This window comes from Gekko japonicus, unplaced genomic scaffold (genome assembly GCF_001447785.1).
Source record: "Gekko japonicus isolate JY-2015 unplaced genomic scaffold, Gekko_japonicus_V1.1 scaffold236, whole genome shotgun sequence".
Taxonomy (NCBI): Eukaryota; Metazoa; Chordata; class Lepidosauria; order Squamata; family Gekkonidae; genus Gekko; species Gekko japonicus.
The window spans coordinates 230,386-253,034 of NW_015171508.1; positions in this window are offsets into that span (position 1 = coordinate 230,386).

The window sequence follows — 22,649 nt, forward strand, 5'->3', positions numbered from 1 at the left end:
TGTCCCCAATGTGATGTTGGCGGGTTGGGGATGCCCGGCCCCCAAGCCCCATCCCCCATGGGGATGGTCCCACCAGCTGCAAGCCACAGACGGAGGGCTCTGCCCGCCCGATCTCCGAGCGGCATTGCCACTCGAAGATCAGGTGCACGGGCCCCCTTCCTGCCAGCTGCTTGCACTTAAAGGGGCTCTCTTTAAGTGCAGGCAGGCAGAGGCCCCTGCCCGCCCACCACCCTCCGAGCAGAGATCGGGCACACAGGCTGCAGCCATGGGCTTGCCAAGTCCCCCTGGGGGGCGGGGAAACCCCCGCCCGAGAGGCCCATTACCCGCCGCCGGGGGGAACCCCGGGGGGAACCCCACCCCCAAAGCACGGGGCGTGCCTGGCATCAGCACGTCACCCAGAAGTGACGCGATCATATTGGGCACGTTGGGGGCGAGGCCACAATCATCCGAGGGAAAACTCTATAGTTTTCCCTCGGAGGATCGTGCCCCCCCCCCAACGTGCCCAACGTGATCGCGTAACTTACGGGTGACGTGGATGCGGTGCGCACGCGCACACCTCCGGAGCAGCACTGGAGTCCACCACTCCAGCGCCGTGGGAACAAGGCAACCCTATGCAGCCACCCCTCTCCCTCTTATCTCTCAAGAGAGAAGGGAGGGGGTGGCTGTGAGTGCTGGGGCTTGGGGGCGGGGCTTCCCCCACTGGCCAGCTGGCTGGGGGCGGGGTGAACCCGCCCAAAAGCAGGTGATCCCCGCCAAACCAGGGGGGTCTGGCAACCCTAGCCCTGGACATGGTTGAGGCTAAGCAGACATCTTTTGGGCCAGGGACTACTAGCAGATGTTGCTCAGCAGAGCACAGATCTCTCAGGGCATTGCTCTTCCCCACTGGAAAAAAAAATCTACAGTAATTAAAGAGCATTAACATTCTTTTGTCATAGGCTCTGGCACTTGCGAGAGATCCATTCACATGACTTAGACAGCATAGCAATATTCTGTCTCTGGAAGCCTACCTGGAATAAGTCCCATTAAATGCCCTGGGACTTTACTTTTCAATAAACATCCATAGGATTGTGCTGCATGTTGATTTTACTGTTCTAAGCCTTCACCTCATAAAATCCTACAGAATATAATACTAACTAGCCTCCCCAGGCTTCGATACTCTCTCTGGATTTCTGACAACAGTAAACTGTCCCAGCTAGGCCTTGGGAAGAATGATTGCTTGCTGTCTCTGAACCCACAAGACAAACTGAAGCAGCTTTAGTAGAAAAAACATAATAGTTGTATATTCACCTACAGAGACTGGTGCTATTATAGTCAGGGAATGGGGAGAAATGTAGACACATAAGCACCAAAAAAGATTTTTTTTTGTTTCAAAATAATCTTCATTACATGAGGATTATCATAATTGTCATTTCAATTATGACTGATTCTAGTCTTAAAAGGGGGTATAATAGCCAGCAGCATCTGAAACTGAATTACTGTCATTAAGTTAAAGGTGCACTTTTATCATTTAGCTTTGCTCCATTTTAAATGCTCAAAGGCCTCTTTTTTGTGTGACTGTGAAAACCTTTAAACATAATGTGCCAGAATTTGGCACCAGATACATTTTCACTAAAACTATTCAGAGTAGCCAGGTGACAAGACACACTGACGGATTCCTAGTTTAACAAGATTATATATATACTAGGAATAAGTCTCGTTGTGAAAATAAATACAACGAGCTCTAGGAAGACGCTTTGGGAGAGTGCCCCTGCCTTGGGCACTGAGCATCAATTTGCTGTGGTGACCTCAGCAGGGTATAATGACAGAGAGTCCACCATTTTCTCCTGGGGAACTGATCTCTGCCATCTGAAGAGCAGTTGTAATTCTGCGTGATCTCCATCCCTCCGCTGGAGACTAGCAACAATGATTCTCCATGAGGGAATGGCTGGCTTGGAGGGTGGAGTCTATGGCATCACACCTGTCTGAGGTCCCACCCCTCCTCAAACCTCACCCTCTTCAGGCTCCACCCCTCAAATCTCCAGGAATTCCCCAACCTGGAGTTGGCAACCCTATCTCCCTCCCAGCTAACCGTCAACTTACCATTTTCTGACCCCTGGTTTCAGCTTTCGATCTCCTCCCCCTCCCTCCTAGAGAGCAGGTGTACTTCTGAGCGTTCTCCAGCCCATGCCTGGAGATTGGCAACAATGGTTCCCCATGAGGGACAGCTGTCTGAGGTCCCACCCCTCCTCAAACCTCACCCTCTCCAGGCTCCACCCCTCAAATCTCCAAGAATTTCCCAACCTGGAGTTGGCAACCCAATCTCCCTCCCAGCCAACCACCAACCTACCGTTATCTGCCCCCTGGCTTTAGCTTTCCACCTCTTCCTCCTCCCTCCTAGAGAGCAGGTGTAATTCTGAGTGATCTCCAGCCCCCACCTGGAGATTGGCAACAATGGTTCCCCATGAGGGAATGGCTGGCTTGGAGGGTGGAGTATATGACATTGCACCTGTCTGAGTTCCCACCCCTCTTCAAACCTCACTCTCTCCAGGCTCCATCCCTCAAATATCCAGGAATTTCCCATCTGGAGTTGGCAACCCTATCAGGACTGGCTCCAATGAGTTTTCTCCCAAAGGCCAAAATAGGTGTGGAAAGGGCCTTTTACTGACAGAACCTGATTGCCTAGCAACAGGCACTGAAGAGAAAGTACAGTGGGCGGGAGAGGGGGTTATGCTGAAAGTCCTTTTTTTTTTTACTGACAGAAGTTGGTTGCCTACCAAGAGCCACTGAGGAGACAGGTAGTCACTAGGTTTCCCAAGTCCCCCCGGGGGGCGGGGAAACCCCCGCCCAGAGGCCCGTTCCCCGCTGCTGCTGGATCGGGCCCCGGGGGGAACTCCTCCATGACGTGCGCGTCACCCGGAAGTGATGCGACCACGCCGGGCACGCTAAGGGCGGGGCCACGGCCATACGAGGGAAAAGCACTTGGACTCACTTGGACCTATAGCTGAAGGATCCTGGGAAACCAAATGGTGACAGTGCGGGAGAGGAAGCCTTTTGCTATTACCACCAACAGACGTTTTGCACTCAACTGGGACTTTGGCACCAAACCACCCATCTTATGGTCTGAGGATGTGCAAGGGGGAAACTTTGGAAGGAAGGTGAAGTCTTTCCTGCCTTCATTGGGTGACCCTCTAACATTGCAAGGGATGAAGAAAATGTCTCCTTTTTCTGCTTCTTCTCAAAGTGTTTATAAATTTACAAAGCTGCCACCTCAACTTTTTAATCAATTAATAAGTCAAACATGTTAGCCTTTCCTCATAAGAAAGATGCCCTCAATCTTTAATCCTGCCTTCTTTGAATGCTCTCCCGTTATTCACCTGGTCCAACAGGCATAGAGGCACAAGGGTCAGTGGTTGACAGACAGGCAGCCCGCAAGCCAAGATAGAACAGAGATGAAGGCATGTGCAGGATCAGTCCACAAGGAGGCAGGCAGAGACCTGAATGCCTTAAGAGTCCCACAGCTAGGAATTGTCCAGGCTGGATTTACGGTGTTTTGAACCTACAGAGTCCAATTCAGGTGTTATATAGGGAAGGATAGCTTTTCCCTTCCTCTTTTCATAGTAGGAGCTCCGATCTTGCCAAGACATGTTTGTATATATGCATGCATGCATGTATCTTATATTCTAATAGTGAAGTGTGCCCCCCCAACCGCATCTGTGGATACTTAAATCTGTGTATTGGGGCCACACTGGCAGTAAACAGATACGTGGGGGAACTTCTAGGTGTGCAGAAAAATCTGAAAACAAAAAAATATACATTGGGGGATTTAAATCCATCCTCACACTTCGAAACAGAGCATTGTCTGCACACATGCAGGAGATGCACCTACTTTCTGTGCTGGCAGCTGGGGTGAGAAGCCGGTATCCACTCCAGGCCCAGTGGCAGAAGTTGGGAGCCACGCTGGGTCTGATGGAGGCTGCAGGTGGAAGCAGGGAGCTGTGCTGGGCCTGAGGCAACTGCAGAGGCCTGGAGCTATGTGGGGCCTGAAGGCAGCAGTGGTAGGGTTGCCAACCTCCAGGTGGGACCCTGAGGTCTCCCAGAATCACACACGAACTTCAGACTATAAGGATCGATTTCAAGGGAAGAACCCTGAGGTCTCCCAGAATCACACACGATCTTCAGACTATAAGGATTGATTTCAAGGGAAGAAATCATGAATCCTGCCCAGCTGAGTTCCCTCCCCAAGCCCATCCCAAAAATCTTCAGGTATTTCCCATCCAGAGCTGGCAACTCTAGGCTGTGGAGGCCTGGAGCTGCACTGGGCCCATGGTCAGCAATGGAAAGAGGCAGGGGCCGCATCTCAGCTCTGCAGGCAGGTCTGGACCTGGCTGGTGGTGGAACAGGAGGATGCAGTAAGAGTACCTTGTTTGGGGCAACAAAATGTCTTAGCTGCTTGAATCCAAAGCTTTTTCACTACGTAAGTGGTGTAGAAACTTCAAGCCAGTGACTGCATTGGACATGGGGAAAATTCTTTTCAACATGGGGTAACATTAATTAATTTTTTTAAATAAAAAGACCCAAATGAAAGAAGAATTTATGGTACCTTTGAAATTATCTCATAAAAAGGCAGTTCACAGCACTATCTGAAATGGTCCTCCAGTGATCTAGCATTTTAATGCTTCTTAATGGTACAGTAAAAATACAAAAGCCCTTATCAAACAGTTTTCTTATAAGAGTCTCCAGATGTCTGGTCAGTTCCCATAGGTGACTTTTATTGAGTCTGGCATTAGAGGTTGGTGAAGAGAGCAAGGAATGTTTCTACTCTTCCATTTTGAGTTGTGGTTTGCAGGACCTGCTTCACCACCACAGTCTATCTATGAAGCTGCATTAGACCTGGTCTAAATGATGCATTCACAACTGGAGTTTTCTATTTTCACATGACTTATTTGTCCATTTTCAAAGGTTACAACCTACATTTGGTGTATTGAGTTTAGCCTGACACCTCAGGAATCCAGACCAATAATTCTGTGATGATCTGACATGATTTTTAGCCTATGGTAATGTTTGCATTATGCTCACAGGAATGAACATTTCAGTATGTGCTGGCTATTGAGTTTTGAAATAATGGAGACCATCTAGCTATCTCTGTGTCTGTGGTTATAATTCAAAGCACTGGCTTCTACAACTTCCTTTAGAAAGAAATATTTCATAGCGCTCCAAGAGAAAGGAGGGGGGGGATCATGAAGGGAATTGTTGTTGTTCAGTCACACAGTCGAGTCCGACTCTTCACAACCCCATGGACCACATCACTCCAGGCCCTCCTGACTTCTGCCACCCTCCAGAGTTTGCTTAAATCCTTTATACCACACAATGGATATTATTCTGTGCAACAATTAACAAACAAGGCAAATACTCTCACTGTCCATCACCTTTCCAATCAGGAACAAGGTAACTATTTCATTTAGACCAGGCTTATTCAATGTCAGGAGCTGCGGTGTCTCAAGTGGTTAAGACACTGAACTGCAGGCTGTGGAAAGTCAGTAGTTCAGCAGTTCGAGACCCGGGTGCCGCATGATGGAGTGAGCTCCCATCTCTAGTTCCAGCTCCTGCCAACCTAGCAGTTCGAAAGCAAGAAATTGCAAGTAGATAAATAGGGACCACTTCGGTGGGAAGGTAACAGCATTCCGTGCACCTTGGTGTTTAGTCATGCCGGCCACATGACCACGGAAACGTCTTCGGACAGCGCTGGCTCTTCGGCTTTGAAACTGAGATGAGCACCGCAACCCTAGAGTCGGATTTGACTGGCTTTCGAGCAAGGGAACCTTTACCTTTTATTCAATGTCAGACCATTAGTCCAGATAGCTCAGCCACTGCCTAGACTGGCAGTGATCTCAGGAAGAAAGAAGTCTTTCCCGATATCTGTTACCCAGGATCCTTTTATAACTAGAGATGATATGGACTATGGTTGACAGCCCCTTGCTAGAACTTCCTGGGAACAAAATGGGGACAGAGACACAACTTCTGGTTTCAGAACCAGAAGTGATGTGATGATGTTTGCTGCTGACTAGGAATTCAAATCTTTATGGAGATCTGTGACATGATAGAGATTTGGGAAATTTCTAGAACATCACGTTACACTGTGATGTCACTTCCAGTTCTGAAATCGGAAGTGATATCATGGTGTCACTGGTGCACACCCCCACCCCCATTTTGCTCTCACAGCTCCAAGGAGCAGTAGTGGGAACACAGACCTTCAGGGCAGGAGATTGCCCTACCCTTTGCTGTTCTTAAGTGCATGTTCTACCTATGAGTTCTGGCATTTCCAGAAAGTCTGTCTCATTTTTATCTCCCCCTTCCTACAGGTTAGAGTGATGTAGAGAGATGTAGGTCCTCCTGTCCCTCTTGCATCCCCAAAACAACACTCTCAGGAAGGTTTGAACGAAAGAGAGCGTCTGGCACATGCATCCCGTTAGCATCATGACTGAGTCAGGATGTAGACCCATTTCTTCCTAATGTGATCATCTAATGAGTACATCCCATCATTTCCCTCTTGTGTTCATTTCTTTAGCACATATGCATCTCCTTGAATCCTCTCTCCTTCTTGCTTTATCATTTTTATTTTTCCATAGATTCAATTCTTTCCTTTACACAACCTTCTTAGACCCAACTCTTCACATTCTATTCTTTTTATTCCATATTGCCAGTCAGTATTTTCCTTCTCCATTCTATCTCCCCTGTCAATTTTAGCCTTTTGACTTGTCTGTTATCCTCCTCTACCCTTTCCTTATTTCATGCCTTTCTCCCTTAGCTTTCCTTGATAGAAGCAGGGCCTTATTTTGAACCAGGGCTTCTCGTGGATAGATCACTTCAAATCCCAGAACCGAATTCAAGCTTCTTAGTTTTGTAAAAAAAAAAAAAAAATTACCCACATCCACATCTGTTTATGCATGTTTGTCAGGGGGGAAAAAAGAAAGAAAGAACAGAAAGGAGACTGGAGGAAGTAAAAAGTGGGTGAGAGGAGATGTCCATTTCACAGGTATTCAGTTCCTTCTGATGGAGATGGAAAATAACAATGTCAGGGCAGATTTAGTCATTTAAGCCTATCATGCCATTGTGCATCATTGTACCACAATCTCTAACCTCTGCGAGCAGAAGACAAGTAAGCCTCATGAGGGCTGGATTTGGAGTACATTTCATGCCAGTATGCAAATATGGAAACACTATCCAGGCAGATTCCAAATACTGTGCAACAGAACAATTTCAGGTATTTTGTAGGATGTTTAGATATCTTCATTAGGATGTTTCATGGGACTTTTAGAATGCATCAGCTTGGTGGTGGTGAGTCGATTGGGACAATCTGTATGTGGCTTCCATTCCCTGAACCCTTCAGGTCATGGTGGATCACTGCAGCTCAGGAATGTGGAGAAGAGCTCAGCCGTTTCCCTGATGCTTGGAGTGAGAAATCATGCTGGTCATGACATATGTTGATTATTTATGTTAAGAGGGGCAGCCACAGTGGTCTCTGTCAGGATTCGGGTCAGCCCCAGGCGCCGTATGACCCGTCGCCGTGTTGGGGTCTTCCAAGTCGGAAACGAACACCTCAGAATTAGATGGGCTGGGGTGTTTCTTCACACTCCCCGCCTCGTCTTCAGCAGAATCGGCTCTCTCGGCTAACACTCTCTCTGTGCCTTTCACCTCCGATTCTCTGAACTCCTCCCTGGTGTTCTCCATTTCCTTCTTTTTATTGCTTATTACAGTGATCCAAAACACCCTGTGATTCTCCCAAGCTTATACCCCAATCAACCTCCCTGCTGCACGTGTCTTCCCTCCCCTTCTCGGAACATTGTTTTTGCCCTTTAACTCTCTGAGGCTCGGGGTGCCTTGCGGAAGTGTCTGCCACCCCGGCCCCCTCTGTAGTGCCCTCGGTAACACCCGGCCTGAAGGGTAAGACTCCCCTGCTCCTCACCCGAGCTGCCCCCCCTGTCTCACTAGGGCTTCGGCACATAGTTGCCCCCTTCCCCACGGTCGCTCCCACGGCTCCGTCCCGTGTCCGAGGCTGTCAAAGAAAAACAATGATAGGATCCAAAATAGTTCAGATGACATCTTCATACTGGATTGTCCATATTGGTGAATAATGGGGAGGAGCTGTGGTTTAATAGTATGGCATATGCTTTCCACATACCAGCATTCACTGTTTTGTATTTCCAGTTAATGGAACTCAAAAAGGAGGGGCCATGGCTCAGTGGTAGAGCATCTGTATTGCATACAGAAGGTCCCAGGTTCAATCTCCAACATCTTCAGTTAAAAGGATGAAGTAGTAGGTGATATGAAAGACTTTTGCCAAAGACCCTGGAGAGTCATTGCCCATCTGAGCAGACAATACTGACCTTGATGAACCAATGGTCTGACTCAGGAGCCTCGTTCATGTTACAGTGAACACACATACAGTCTGTGTACAGTGTGCACTTTTTCCTGTATCATTGCATCCACTAATTGTCATGTTGCACTTAATGAATGTACAGCTGAGTGTGTGATTGAAACCTCATATTTATCTAGGAACTGACCTCTCTTTTCATTTGTAAAGTGAATGCATCTTGACTCTTTCTTACAAACAGATGTACATGCACTGTAACTTGTAAACAGGGCTAGTATAAGACAGCCTCATGTTTTCATGTGTTCATGGACATAATGGGAATTACCTGGTTCTTCCTGAAACGCTGCTTGTCAGAGTAGACAAAAAATGAAGCTAGATGGGTGAATAATCTGGATCATTATAAATATTGACTTGCATGAGTGAATAATCTGGATGTTGAGTTGTGCAAGTTGTGCTGCCAACATTTAAATACCTTCTGAGCTCACTTGTGTCATGCCATGGTGGCGGCATGACTCACCAGTGCTTGACTCACCTTCTGAGTGCACTGGTGAGTTGTGCCACGCTGGCCGCATGGCTTTAAAGGGTTCCTGACCGTTGCCTTGAGTGCCAGTATGTCTGGCCCATGAACCCTTTTATGAACCAAATGAACTGCCACAAAAACCATGGTGGCTTGTGGGCACTTTGCGAACAGCGTGATTGCATGAAGCATGGTTTGTTAATGCACAGACCAGCATGGTTGCTCACGAAATTTGGTTTGTAATTTGGTTCATGCCCATCCCTAGTGAACAGACAGATGCATTTGGCTCTAATTTAGAGCTTCTGAATCATCTTCAAGGGCTCGTCCATGTAGAGCATATTGTAAGAAGAAAAAGATGATATTGGATTTATACCCGCCCTTCACTACCCAAAGGTGTCTCAGAGCGGCTTACAAACTCCTTTCCCTTCCCCTCCCCACAACAGACACCCTGTGAGGTAAGTGGGGCTGAAAGAGCTCTAACAGAAACTGCTCTTTTTCAAGAACAGCTCTTATCAGAGCTACGGCTTGTCCAAGGTCATCCAGCCAGGTGCAAGTGGAGGAGTGGGGGAATCAAACCCAGTTCTCCCAGATTAGAGTCTGTGCACTTAACCACTACACCAAACTGGTAATAATCCAGCTTAGATATTGCAGAACCATTGATCAGTGTGCCAAGAAAAGGTCATTTGCAAAGTCAGGAATGTCTGGAAGAGAGCATAATCTTTGTATCAGAGGTAAATGGAAGATTTTGGAAATTAGTGGAATTTTGGAAACTGTAACTGCAGTCTAAGGTGGTACAGTGAATTTTACTATGTCAGCACTCTGCTGTCTAATTACCACTTCACCAAGTCTGGCATATGCAGAATAGAGATAGGAATGAAGAACAGGGACCATCCCTGGTAATTAGGGACCATTTGTTTGGTTGGGTGTTATAGCCCACTTCCCTCCCTCAGAGGCACAGTTTTCCCACAGTTTTTCTTTTCCTTTGCTGACTGAGCCGCCCTAGTAGTGTGTTTTCTTTGCTGAAGAACTCTGACTGTTCCACCCTGTCACAGTACAATGTTTTGGCTGTTGGGTCAGCCCAGGAACTTGAGGGAAGGATCAGGAGCCCACTTTAACTTAAACAACTTAAATGGCACTTAGTTGTTTTTATATTCCAAATTAAAATATATTTTATTCAACATGGAGGGGAAAGTTGAGGTGAAATCAGGGGTAAAATTCTGAGGTAAAGCCACTACATGAGCAGACTTTAGTTTTTATGTTTCAGGCTAATGAGAGTTTCTTAAGCTTTTCACAGTGACTTAAATCTTTATGTTGAGAGGCTTTTGTTTCAGTGTTTTCCCCAAACACTTCAGTACACTTTCTTTGAGTATTCTCTAACTCTTTTGGTTTCCAGAAGGCTGGTACACTCTGTCCAGTACTCAAACCCCTTCTCTTTAAACACTAGTAGTCGTCTTGAGTTAACTGACTCTTAAGGTCTCTAAAGGCAGTTTCTAAGCACACCAGACCAGGGATCTCTGCTCTCGTCAAACTCCCTGTTTGACTGAGTAGGGAATTCTCCTCTCACTAGAAGATCTATCCCCTTTCTTTGGCCAAACTGGAGTCTTCACTTACTTTCGAAACTTCCTTGCCAACTTAGCCCCAGTTCTCCTGTCTTTGTTAAACTGCTCTCCTCCAGTTCAGAAGTCTCTCTCTGCTCAACTGATGCTAACCAATCAGATCTCTTGGAGCAGCCTGTCACTCAAGGCCCTCTGTTTCTGTGAAGAGTTAACCCTTCACAGTCCTTCACCTATTTGTACAGCACTTCTAAGCTTTTAAAAAGTGCAATACATCAAAATTGTAATATCCTTTTTTCTGATAATGATCTTCCCAAATGGCTCCTATCTAGAGAGAGTGAGAGAAGCCCTGCTCTTGGTCTTACAATCTAAGAAGATAAGACACACAAGGGAAGGGGAGTGGAAATAAAAGGGAAGGAATAGCAATTGATTTGACACAGTTGATATGCAATTGAGCCAGGATGACCTTCCCACACTGGATAAAAGTGGTCAAACTATCCTGTGGCCCTTAGTCCTCTGGCTGGCTACAGAGGAGATAGTGTCCTTCCCCTCTCTTCTGCTAGCTACAGCAGAGGTTTCTTTCTGGCACAGAAAAACAAGTTCCCCCTGTGTCTACACATATAATGTTGGGATATATTGGAGTGTATGCTGCTATTGTTCCTTCTGAATAGGTCTCGATGATCACTTGAGGCTATAAAAAACAGATGGAACCCAGAAAGTAATCCATATGTGTGCATTGGTGGTGCCCTTGCACTCCCAAGACCTTTTCCTACATGGGTTATTTGCCCTGGGTTTGATGCTGTTGGGAAGTGTCCCCCCTCCTCAATTTCCCACATCTTATGGTGGCTTTGTGCACCATGGTTTTCTCTGGATTTTCTTTGATTTTTCTCAATCTGCTTTGCTGTGATGTTTGGGGAAAGATTGAAGCGAAGCCTAGATGGCTGTCATGTAGGTGGGAAAGTTTGGATTTTCCCAGTCCCAGCCGCACATCGGCCATCGGCCCTGCCACCGCACCTGTGTTGGCCTTTCCCCCCCTGCCATCAGGGTTTTTTTTGTAGTACTGATTGTAGTAGCATTTTTTGTAGTAGCAATTTTTAAAGTAGTAATTTAATATTGGTATATTGTTATGATGTTATAACAATTTGTGTATGAGATTCACCAAATTCCCAGCTTTTATTTTTTTAAAAAATAAGTCTCTAGCCCAGTTCATTGCAGAGATATAAGGAGAAAGGCATACCTCTGCAATGAAGAGGCATAGATACTTTCTTTTTTGTAAAAGAAAAAATAAAAAGAAACCTGAGAATTTAGAGAATTTGTTACAAAGATTATGTTATAATGATATTCAACTACATTCTTTCTTTTAAAAAATTGAGACGCCCTGGTGGTACGGGTTGGGGAGCACTGGTTCTGCAAAACTGGGGAAATCAGCCATGTGGAAACCCCTTTGCTTCTGAGCTGTATCATCAGCCAGAGAAACAGCAGGGAACCACCCAAACCTGCCTCCATGTGACAAACACCCAAGTTTACAGCATGCTCCACCAAGTATACCTGCCCCCACCTACAATATTAAATGACTTCTGCTGGGAGCTGGATCATGTCATGGGAGCAGGGGAGGGGCTATGGATTAATAGTAGATCTTCTGCTTAGCATGCAGAAGGTCCCAGATTAAATATATTTATATTTATTTATTTATTTATTACTTCGATTTGATATACCGCCCTAACCCCCATGGGGGTCTCTGGGCGGTTTACATATGGGGTGCTAGTCACATTAAACCCTAACTAAGGCCACATTGATTCTATGGGTGGGGCTGCCTACCGGCACCCAGGTGGAGGCTGATTTCTCTTTTTTGGCTTGGCTGTTCTTTTTTGGCTCCATTCCCGGCAGCTAGATGTTCTTTCCTGGCGCTTAGGCAGTCAGGCGGTCTGGTACACAGGTGACGTCCTCCTCCGGCCCCAGCTGCGTCCTTCAGGCTCCGCCGCGCCCTTGGATGACGTCGCTGTGCCTCCGCCTCTGCTGACGACAGCCGCCTGCTGTTTCTGCCACTGCCCACCAGGGATCACCCCTTTCAGTTCTGCTACTACTGCTTGCTGCCGCCTCGACGCCATGCCGCCACCTCCGGTATTCTGCTGCAGCCGATGTCCTGCTGCAGCTGCCGCCGCCGCCACCGTTGCCTTCCACATACCTCCATAGAGGAGGGTGCCCCCTACCCTTCTAAGGGTAGGTTCCCATTTATCTACTCGCCGTCAATTACTTCGGCTTTCAAACCGCTGGGTGGGCGGGAGCTAGGACTAGGGTCGAGAGCTCATCCCGACCGCGGTGGGACTCGAACAGCCATAGTGGCTGCTCGAGGGTTGTTAAAGCAGGCGTTTTACCGCCTGCGCCACCGCTCCCTAAAGGCTTCTGCCTGAGAACCAGGAGAGCCACTGGAAATTCCAGGTGGAAAGTGCATTGAAAGTGGATTATTCAGTGTGTGTGATTGCAGCCTGTGAAGTAGGTGGGGCTGAGAGAGCTCTTTTGACAACTGCTCCTGGGAGAACAGCCCTGAAAGAACCTGTGACTGACCCAAGGCCACACCAGCAGCTGTATGTGGTGGAGTAGGGAATCAAACCCGGTTCTCCCGGATTAGAGTCCACACTCTTAACCATTACACCAAACTGGCTCTGACTGTATGACTAGGCACAGATAGAGTTGACAATCTCCGTGTGGTGGCTGGAGGTCTCCCGAAATTACAACAGGCCTCCAGGTTACAGAGATCAGTTCCCTGGAGAAAATGGCTGCTTTGGAAGGTGGACTGCATCCCACTGAAGTCCCTCCCCTCCCTAATCTCCACTCTCCCCTGTCTCCACTCACAAAATCTCCAGGAATTCCCCAAACCAGAGCTGGCAACCCTAGGTGTAAACAGTGGTACTTCCTCCTTAAGGAAGGACTCATCCCATTGTGGTTGATTTTGAGTCAAAGTTTCCTGGTGCACCACCACCCGTATGTGTATGTCTGTGCTTGAGAATTATAATTAACTTGTATTTTTTTACAGTCACTAATGGTGTTAGAATTATCCTCTTTCAATGCCTTTGAAAATGTACTCTTTGACCTCACTTACTTATAGTGGGAGTTTTGTGCTCATCTCCTAAATCTAGGCCTAGAAATTGTCTAAAAAAGAGTGGAAATGGGAGAGCACATCTGGTAATTGAAAAGATGAAAAAGTAATAATAAAGTGCTCATTTTGAAGCAACAATGATGAAGATAATGGATGATAGCCAGGCAGGCCATATGCACTCGGCGGACAGAATTAATCATGGGCTCCACAACGCAAAACAAGACCGGCAAGTACAATAAAACATTTAAAGACAAGAATGGATTTTAATTTTAAGAGTCATAATAAAACAATACAATAATGATGATAGTCAAGGCAGATTGAGGCATATAGAATCCAAACAAGAGACAGATTAAAGTTATACGTTATGTTTAATTTGCACTTCCAATTCAATCTAAAATATAGTATTGACTCAACTTGAGGAGCCCTGCATGTCTGGGCTATGCCAGCGAGTGAGCAAAACTAAACAGGGTCTACTCAGAAGCAAGTTCCATGTTTTTCAATTAGGCTTACTCCAAAGTTTCCTTTGAGTTGCACTGTACTCTGTGGTACAGAATTAGAGGTGGAAGTCAAATGTATAATGTCCTGATTTTCCAGCCTGCATGGAACAAGAGAAATCTCTGGAAACCTTTGCAAATTCCATTTAGTTAGGCTGGAATTAATAAGACAAGACTTAGTATTAAAGCGGTGATTAATGGGGCAAAATTATTTTAAAGTGGTTTTGTATCTTGCCAATATATTTTCATTAAGCCTCTAGCTATGGCACCAAGGGGATCATGTTTTGCTGTTGCTGTCTGATACATTTTTATGTTACGTTTTCATTTGCTTATGCAGTTGGCATACATGGAGCATCATTTGTACCAAAAAATGCAGCAAGGCCATGTGTTGGAAACTGACACAAGTCTGCAAACCATTACTTTGATCTGGTTTGAATTTTAGTTTTGGGGTTCTCCAGGACAGCACTGGAAGAAGGTTAGGATTGCCTTTTTAGTAGAACTCCATTTACAGCTGCTTTGCACACTACATCATGTGAAAAGTGTTTGCCACTCTGACCTCACCTTCTGAGGAACCGCAAGGGGAATGGGTCTCTCTGTGTGAAGCTATTTGATAGAGAACTTTAAGGAGTCCAGCCAGTATGGCTGAGCTTCCAACGTCTTCTCCATTTGGAAGAGGATGCGTAACCTGAGGCCATCTTGGAGACGGCCTGAGTCCAAAAGCTGCCAGAGCAAAGCATGTGAGCTTTAGAACCCTGCCTTGAGTCTGGCACCAGTCCATGTGTGATGGTATTACAGCCAGCAGAGCATAAAAATAGGCTTTTTCTGCAGCAACCTTTTCTCTCTGGATCAGTCTGCTAGGTGAGGTTACGAAGGCTACTGGTCTTCTTCAGTTGAGGAAGGCATGGTACCATTTTTTTCAGGGTAGCCTTTGGTTAAACCTTCTGGATTTGTTAAGATGTAATTTTTCGTAACCTGGTTTTTAAGCTATTGCTACCAGTTGTTTGCTGTTATAGATAGTTCTGGAGTTTTTCTTTATGTGTATTTTAAAAATTGTGCTGCATGATCATTCTTTTATGGCTGTGTTGCGAAACACTTTAAGCAGTTAAGAAACTGATATGTATTTAAAAATAAACAAATAAATCTCAGCTGCTGGCGTGTCTGTATTTATGCTACATGTGTTTGCAAGTGTACATTTTGAGTCTGGAGAAGCATATTGTGTCCCTACAAACTGAATCTTAGGTAGGGTTGCTAGATCCGACACAGGAAACATCTGGGGACTTTGGGGGTGGAGCCAGGAGCAAGGATGTGACATCATTTTTGTGATGTCACTAGGGTTTCCAGGTGAGGCCAATAAGCCATGAGAGAGTTCTGGCCATCATATTTAAGCATTCCTTTTAAAAGCCTTCCTTTTTCAATGCTTTCCCTCCATTGGAAATAATGGAGGAGGGGGCACCTTTTTTGGGGGGCTCACAGAATTGGAGCCTCTGCTCCAATCTTTTTTTTTCCAGGAGAGGCACCACCAGCTATGGTGAAAATTTGGTGCCTCTACCTCAAAAAAGAGCCCCCTTTCTGAGCCTCAGATACCCACTGATTGATTTTCCATTAAACCCTATGGGGACCAGTCTCCATAGACTATAATGGAGCACCCAGCGGCCATTCCCCCACCCCCACTTCCTGACAGGCCTGAAGCAGGGGGAGGGGTCCAAACCAGGGGGTCCCCTGTCCACAGCTGGGCATTGGCAACCCTAATCTTAGGTTATCCTATCTTCCATTTCCCAAGGAAGCACAAGGGGGTTCTGGTATATTCTTGGCCCAGGCAGAATCGCACAGAGGCTCTGGTTAGGTGACCAGGTGGGAATAGGGACATGCAACAGCCATCATTTGCACAGTTAGGGAGGGGATATGGTTCGGTGGTAGAGCACTTGCTTTGAATGCAGATGGTCCCAGGTTCAGTCCCCAGCACCTCCTGTTAAAAGGATCAGGCAGTACATGCTGTGGAAGACCTCAGCCTGAAACCCTGGAGAGCTACCGCCAGTCAGAGGAGACAAAACTGACCTTGACAGACCAATGGCTTGGCTCAGTAGAAAGCAGCTCCATGTGTTCAACTGAGGGGACTCTAAGTGTTATTGAGTAAAATGAGAACACACTGTTTCTCTTGCAAGGAGAAGAAAGGATTCTATTGTAACAGGGGAGCAGCAAAGTATCTGTTGGGGGAAACTAAAATAGGAGATTGTCGAAAAACCCCTTTTCCAACAAAAAAACATCAGACTGGCAACATTCTGTTACATCTACATGCATTAAGAGGTTCAAAGAAAAACCAAATTAATAGTCACAAATGAGTGACTATTAATTGAACAATATTAGGCATGATTATGGCTGTATTCTAAACAGCCACATGCATTGGTAAAAGAGAGAGAGAGAGAGAGAGAAAATGGAGCCTAAATCCACGAACAAAGAGATCAAAATAAACGTGAAAGTTAGAGTAATTATGGAGTTGAGTGAAAAATAATAACAAAAAAGTAATAACCCTAAATAATGGAAGGGGAGGATGACAGTCAATGTATGCACATGACAGGGTAATGCCATTCCTGAAGTAAGAACAAGGTAGGCACACAAGAGCCTCGAAAAATATAGTTTTCAGTCTCTGCCAGCAGAATAATACAGAACTCGAGACAATGAAGGGAAAATGACAACAAAAAAGCCCCGTTTGAGGCCTCTCCCCCTCCCCCGCCACCTCCTCGGCGTACTCACAGTGGATATGATCCAGTTCAGCACTTTTAAAATCCCATTGATGTCAACTTGAGAGAAGGATGCAGGTCTATGTTTACTTCCTTCACTTCCAGCAGTTGCTGAAATCTCCCGTGGAAATCCATGGGGCACATTTAAAAAAAAAATCTTTTTATTAAATTTTTCATAAACAGATATCAGTAGTATAACTTTGAACATATTTCAATAACTTTGCATACAATTTATCATGTAGAGTTGTGGATATAGCTTTCATATATAGACAATAACGACACAACAAAAAAAATTAACATTAACTGTAGGCATGCTAACAAGTGTTTCGATTTCAACTTAGGTAGTTATTTGTTTCGAGACCAAGGTAAGTGAGCAATTCTCCTATTCATTCAGAACCAATTCGCACTTTAGCACTATCTTTCATCATAGTTTCAGTGTTGTGATGACAGCTATTGGTTTAGTATAGATAAGTATGTTAAGTTACTAGGTTGCAGGTCAGAGGCAAAAAGGAATTCCATGAAGGGAAGCCATTTCTTTGCAAAATTGGACTGTTTGGGGTAGATTTCTGAACGACGAATGTGATCTCTTATCTTCTCCAAGATTAGAACGGGGCACATTTTTGAAAGGAGTCTATGCACTGTGCCCAGCTGTCACACCAACTGGTGGCGCAGTCCCAGGCATAGGAGTTAGTCAATGGAGCTTTTATTCCAAGCAAGCATTGGATGAAATCTGGGCAAAGTTAAAATTTCTCCCCCATCTCCATTGATTTCAGAGAAAAAGTTGGAAAGATATTTAACTCTCTCCAATTGGAACTGATGGGGCCTTCTCTTTTTTTGCACACATATAGGTATGTGTATGTTCCTCTATATAATATCTCTCCCTTATATATAATTGAGTAAGACGCAGCATCACGCAGCAGAGAGAAAATGCGCACCAACAGTGTTTGGAGGGTTGAACTGTCCGTCAGAAGCTTCCCCAGCTTCCATTGGTCATGTCGCCTAAGTCCCACCTCAGAACACAAAGGCTGTAGCCCTGCCTCTGCAGCCGGTCCCCTCAGACGTCAGACTACTGCTGACAACCACCTGGTAGGTGAGTGGGACCAGGGAGCACTTGAAGAGTGGCGCCGCTGATAAGCCACTTGCCACCGCCCAACTCCCCCCCCGCCCAACTAGACAGGGCTGGAGGGAATCAGTGGAAGGCCAGCGGTGGCGGTGGCTCATCACCGCTCGTCACAGGCGGATTCCCCCCCCTTTATCCCTCCCTCCCTCTCTGTCTGGCTTACTGACTGTCTGTCTATGTCTCTCTCCCCCTCACCCTTCCTTCCTTCCTTCCTTCCTTCCTTCCTTCCTTCCTTCCTTCCTCTCTTTCTCCAAACCCCTCTATCTATCCATCTACCTATCTATCTACCACCCACCCACCCTACCTTTCTAGGGCCCATTGTCTTCGTCCACAATGGGCTTTGCTCCCTAGTATATGCATAGTGCTAATGTTAAGGAGGAAGAGATATCTAATGAACTCCTCTGCCTAAGGTTGCCAGACCCCCCCCCCCCGGTGGAGACAGGGGTCCTCACTGCCAGACCCTGGCCCCCAGCCACTGATCAGTTGACTGGCAGGGCGGTTTACCATGAGAAAGAGGAGGGCCTAGGCCATATCACCAGCATCATTCCAGCAATGTCCGAGTGACACTCTTGTATTTGGGCTAAAATGCGATGGTAGAAGCCTTTTTTTACCATAGAGTTTTTGCTGAAATACCAGAGTGTCATCGTGACATTGCCATGTCATGATGTCACTTCCTGTATGATACCTGTGACCTTTTTATTTCTCCTGATAAATCTGTCCCCCAGTGGTGTGCAAAAAAATCCGGTATTTTTGGGGGTTGGGTATATTGAACCTGGAAAAAAATCTGTATTTTTTGATATTTTCAAATCCCAATATCAGTATGGTATTCAGATTTTTTCAGAAATCCCAATTTTTTCAGCTCCATCATACCCTATGTGGACCATTACAGTCAATGGTCCCCATAGGGTATAATGGGAAATTGATATGGAGGTATCTGTGGCTCAGGGGGGCTGTTTTTTGGAGGTAGAGGCACCAAATTTGCAGCATAACTGCTGGTGCCTCTCATCTAAAACCCTTCCAAGTTTCAGAAATATTGGACCACAGGGTCCAATTCTATAGGCCCCCAAAGAAGGTGCTCCCATCCTCCATGGGTTTCAATGGAGGGGGGAAACGCCTTCTCCAAGCTTGGAGTGAACTCTGAAGGCATTTAAAGGGTTCACAGTCCCTTTAAACACCTTCTCCGAGTGGTGAGTTCACCTGGAAGGCATTTAAAGGAACTGCGATTCCTTTCAATGCCCTTTAACTTTGACTATCCTGCGGTCTCGAAAAATCCCATTTTCTATATCCATCTGAAAGATTTTTTTGGCTCGGGTATAGCTGAATGCACACCCCTAGTCCCCCCCATCCCCTGCCAGCAGACAGGAGGGGCCTACAACCCTACACCACCCCTGCAGAATGTATTCTATGCCAAATATGTAGCATAATCGGGGGAAAAATACTGTTGTTTGATTGTTTTATTTTTGCTTCTGCAGTTGGAGATGAGATGCAAACATCACTATCCTCCTTGTTACTGATGGCTCCCTCTTGTCCTGTGTTCAAGAGAAATGAAATATTAATTAAGCAATGAGAGTGTGACAGTTTATGTGTCTGACAGTGTGTTTTGAACAGTGGAATAAATTGGTGGGTGGGACTTGGTTTCTTTGGTTAAAAATGAGACTAATTTTGGCTGAATGGTGACCATAACTAGGATTGGGCTGGAATAACATTAAACACCTCATCTGACAAAGCTGAAGAAATATAGGGCTCCCGGCTCTCTAATTTTAGCCTAGAAAAAGGGTATTTTACAATTCTGCTAATGACAACAGTTTCTTCCGGTATGAGGAACCTTCTCCCTGACACAAGATGCTCCATATTGATGGAACATTCCTTACAGCAGTGGGATACGACTCAGTAACAAGTTTCTCCTTCTCTCTCATACTTAAACAGCTTCAGTAAAGACATTAGAACTGTCTGGGTGGACACTTCTCTCACCTTTCTTTCCAGAGGTGCCTGGTAAGGGCAAGCGTACTCAGCTACCCATCAAAGACTTCATCTACTCTCTTCAAAGACTTCATCTACCCCATCAAGACTCTACCTCTTTTCAGTAACGACAACTCTGGCACTCCTACAACATGTACGTCTTGTGGTGCCCCCACAATGTGTACAGGGAGAGTGTCCTACACACAATTCTTTCAATACATATGGCCACTATTTTGTTTGAATAGGGCAAAACACACATTTTCCAGTTTCATACATGCAAATGTCCTAAAAAACTGGGTTCCTCATCAAGAATACACAAGAGGAATCATGAAGTATCAGGCCAGTAGTCCATCTAATCCAGCATCCTGTCTCACACAGCAACCAATCAGTTTCCCTGGAAGGCCAACAACGGGGCATAGAGGCTGAGGCCTTCCACTGATGTTGCCTCCTGAGTCCTGGCACTGGGATTCAGAGGTTCTTCTGGAGGTTCTCTTTAGTCACCATGTCTAGTAGCCCCTGATGGACCTGTCCTCTATGATTGTCTAGTATTTTTTTAACACTATCTAAGCCTGTGGCCATCACTACATCCTCTGGCAGTGAATTCCACATTCTAATCACTCACAGTGTAAAGAAGTATTTCTTTTCATCTGTCTTCAATTTATTGCCCATCAGCTTCATAGGTTGCCCTTGAGTTCTAGTATTTGGGGAGCAGAGAAAAAAATGATCTCTGTCCACTCTCTGTACTGCATACATGATTTCATATACCTCTATCACGTCTCCCTGTAGCCATCTCTTTTCTAAACTGAAAAGCCCCAGACTCTTCAGCCTTTCCGCATAGGAAAGGTGCTCCAACCCCTTAATCATCTTGGTTGCCCTCTTCTGTACTATTTCCAGCTCGACCTTGTTTTTCACTATGGTTGCTGGGGGAGGATGGGGGGACTTACCAGGAGTGGGGGAGAAGCCCATGCGACATTGCCGGCAATTTCACTTCCAGTGTGTACCTGAAGTGATATCATCACATTGTGACATTGTGGTAATGTTCTAGTATTTGGGCAAAAACCCTATGGTAAAAATGGTTTCTACCAGAGTTTTTGCCCAAATACCATATCATTGTTGTGATGTCACCGACATGATGAAGTCACATCCGGCACATTCCAAAAGTGATGTTGCCACATTGCTGGCAACGTAGCCTGGGCCTCCCTCCTGCTCCTGGTAAGTCCCCTCCCCGCCCTCCAGTTGATCAGTGGCAGGGGGGGGGGCTGGTGGGGGAGAATCGCCCACCTCTATGGGGGGGGGGGCTGGCAACCCTAGTTTTCACCACCCTGAATAATTTTATGTCATCTACAAATCTGGCCACTACGCTGCTCATGCCCAGTACCGCATCATTTCTGAGCAAATGTAATAGCACTGGCTTCAATACTGATCTTTGTTGGGACTCAGCTGCTTACTTTCTTCCATCGACAGAACTGTCCATTTATTCCTATTCTCTGCTTCCTGTTGTTTAATTATGTTTAATCCATAAGAAGTACATCGCCCACTGGGGAAAGCGATTAATAAATTGAAAGTATTATTATTGTTACTACTACTACTACTACTACTAGTAGTAGTACTACTACTACTACTACTACTACTTATCCTCTGATGCCATGACTGCTACGCTTACCTAGGAGTCTTTGGTGAGGTACCCTGTCACGTGTCCCTTCATCTGTATCAAAACTGGAATATACAAGCATTGCCCAATATTCACACAAAACTGCGGCTGTGCGTATTGAGAGAACCATGCATAGGGCACTCTTCTTGTGGGCAGGGTAGGAGTGGCAAAACCATATCAACTGGAAAAGGCTTCTTACAGTTCAATCCTAAGGAGAGTTACACCCTCCTGTGCCCATAGAAGTCAAGGAACACAGAAGGGTGTAGTTCTGTTTAAGATGGCAGTGTTAAGCTGCCAGTGTGATACTTAAGGGCACAGCCCTTCCAGGTGAAAATTATCTCTCCCGTTACAGTCGTTTGTCCAAGTAGCTTTGCTGCTTATCTATGAAATATAGTCCGCCTTACTCTATGAAGAGTTCTGTGTTGTTAAAACCAAGCCTGCAATTTTATTTATTTATTTCATTTATACCCACCTTTCTCCCCAATGGGGTCCCAAAGCTGCTCACATCCTTCTGCTCTCCTTTGTTTTATCCTCACAACAACCCTGTGAGGTGGGTTAGGCTGAGAGTATGTGATTCGACCAAGGCCACCCAGCGAGCTTCCAAGGCAGAATGGAGATTTGAACCTGGGTCTCCCAGATCCTAGTGTGTGTGATACTCTGACCAATACACCACATTGGCTCCTACTGGTATAATAAAACATTACCTCCCTATCAATTTTGCAGCTAAAGCTATTAACCTGCTTTTTAAAATATTGGTGTCCATATGAACTTGGGGCAGAGCTGGAACAAACAGGAAGATCTAGTCCCAAAGAAACTTGTGGGATCACCACTTTATTGGGAAGCTAGCCTGGCCTGGCCTGGCTGGTTGTGTCTGTGTCTGGTACCTGCAACAATGAAACCACCTCCCCCAGTCACGTGCTATGAAATGGTGGTAGCTATTTTAGCATGTCCCTTTATAAAAGCTATGTGGTCCAAGTATAAGAGTTTGGGCATCTGTCATGTTATAATGGAGCCACAGTACCTTATGACTATAGTTGATGGTGGCAGGACCCAGCTGGTGCCCATAAAATGCAGGGGCAATTTAAGGCATGGGAAGAAGAAGAAGAAGAAGAAGAAGAAGAAGAAGAAGAAGAAGAAGAAGAAGAAGAAGAAGAAGAAGAAGAAGAAGAA